Consider the following 2,365-nt stretch of genomic DNA (forward strand, 5'->3'; position numbering starts at 1 on the left):
TTACCCTTTACCCTTTTACACACATAAACTTATATATATATATGCATATACACACAAACATACTTACATTTGGATATATATCTATACACAGCTTTTGACTTTTTATCCAAAGGGTTTTTTAACATGCAGTTTTTTATAGCTTTATCTACTTCATGATCTACCATTCTAAAAAGAATTATTTCATGTTTTCTCAAAAGTTTCTAAATTCTTGTGATGTCAATGATATCTATATCATCATCATCCACCATTCAACATCCCTTTTTTCCATGCTGGCATGGGTCAGGCAGTTTGATAGGAGCTAGCAAGTCAGAAGACTGTGCCAAGCTCTATCAGCTTTGGCATCGTTCCTAATGCCAACCACTTTACTGAGTGGGTTGGGTGCTTTTTATGTGGCACCAGCACCAGTGAGGTCACCAAATAACTTACAAGACAAAACCCCTCAAATGAGTGAGGAGTAGTGTTGAGGGAAGTAGCCTTGTGCCTGGTGATGAGACGGTAGAGTATGAATAGATGGACAGAAGCAGGTGTCTTGCAGTAAAGGAGATACATGGTTACCTCAATAGGAAAGAGAGAGGAGAGAGAGGGCAGAAAAGGTGAAGATGTGATGGTGGGGGTACACCTAAGTTACAGGGTGGTGTATTTAAGCGAAGAGGAATCAAGATTTGGATAGGATCAGTGTGAGGGGTTGTGAAAGGAGAGTGAAAGGTGAAGAGGGCACAAATAAAAGTAAGGGGTGTTAGGAGGGTATATTGTGGGAAAAAGATCAACAGGGACACATTGTATGCAAGCTGGTTCATGAAGGTGCAAAGGAAAGGTGGGTGATAGAGGGGAAGGGAATGCAGTCAGTGTTGAATTCATGTGGGGGATGGGGGCAGTGTTAGTAATATGGTTAGTGGTCAGGAGAGGTTTATCAGGGACAAATTTTGTGTAAGTGCATGAACATTTACTATATGACTTTATGATCTTGATTTTAGCTGGATGAATTTTTTCAAGCTCTGCAAATTGCCAATCATCTACTCTAAACATCTGAAGATAACTTTTCACTATTGTGTCCCACATCTCCTTGAGCCATCCTCTTCTACAGGTTCCCTCCACAATTAGAGCTCAGCTCTTCTTTATACAGCTGTCTTCATCCATACTTGTCACCTGACCATATCAGCACTACATCTGATGCCTCTAATGCCCAATTTTTCTCTCAACACATTTATACTTTGTGTACATGCACACTGGTAATGCACATCCATCAGAGTATGCTGACTTCTTTTCTTTCAAGCCTTTGCAGTACAACCCATGTTTCACAGCTATCCATACACAGTAATCAAACAATTTACCTTTCACTCTGAAGGAGAGGCCTTTTGTTACCAACAAAGTTAACAGCTTTCTGAGCTTTGCCCAGCTAGTTCTAATTCTAAAAAGTATGTTTTCAGAGCATTTTCCACTTCTAATTTGATCATTTAGGTAACAGATCACTCCTGAGTATTTGAGAAAATCTATTTCCCATTTGTTCTTAGTGTTTATAATTCTTATACAACTGCTACACACAAACTATTTTCTCTGTTAACCTTCCTATGATTCCACTGCACCTCTTATGTGTCCATAGCTTGCATCCTAACCATTAAGCCATGCTTCTTCAATATGTGTGTGTATGAAGTGCTTAGTCTTTATATACAGCAGTCATCATCGACATACATTACATGCCCGTACCAGCACAGCCTCGTCTCTTTCGGACAACCTCTAATTTGTCTTATAGCAAGTTTTTCTCCCACACATATGTATACACACTTTTTCCCCCCTCTTAATCCTTTCTATCGAAGAGTGTGGGCTCGAAACGTTGAAGACTTTTCCATTCTCCCCGAGTGTTAAACTAATACACCTGCTTGTTGTTCCTTCACCTGCCTTTGTCTTTTGTTTTCTGTAAATTTGAACTATATACATGTATATATGTATACATACAATACAACTAAACCACAGGCGTGGCTGTGTGGTAAAACACTTGCTTTCCAACCACATCGTTCCAAGTTCAGTCCCACTGCGTAGTACTTTGGGCAAGTGTCTCCAACTATAGTTTCGAGCCAACCAAAGCCGTCTGAGTGAATTTGGTAGACGGAAATTGAAAGAAGCCTGTCGTATATATGTGTGTGTGTGTGTGTCTTGGTATCTGTGTATGAACTGCCACCATCACTTGACAACCGATGTCGGAATGTTTACGTCCCAGTAACATAGCGGTTCGGCAAAGACACCGATAAAATAAGTACTAGGCTTACAAAGAATAAGTCCGGAGTCGATTTCTTAGACTAGAAAACCCTTCAAGGCGGTGTTACAGAATACACACACACACACCGGATACTCTCTCTCTCTCTCTCTC

This window comes from Octopus bimaculoides, chromosome 16 (genome assembly GCF_001194135.2).
Source record: "Octopus bimaculoides isolate UCB-OBI-ISO-001 chromosome 16, ASM119413v2, whole genome shotgun sequence".
NCBI lineage: Eukaryota > Metazoa > Mollusca > Cephalopoda > Octopoda > Octopodidae > Octopus > Octopus bimaculoides.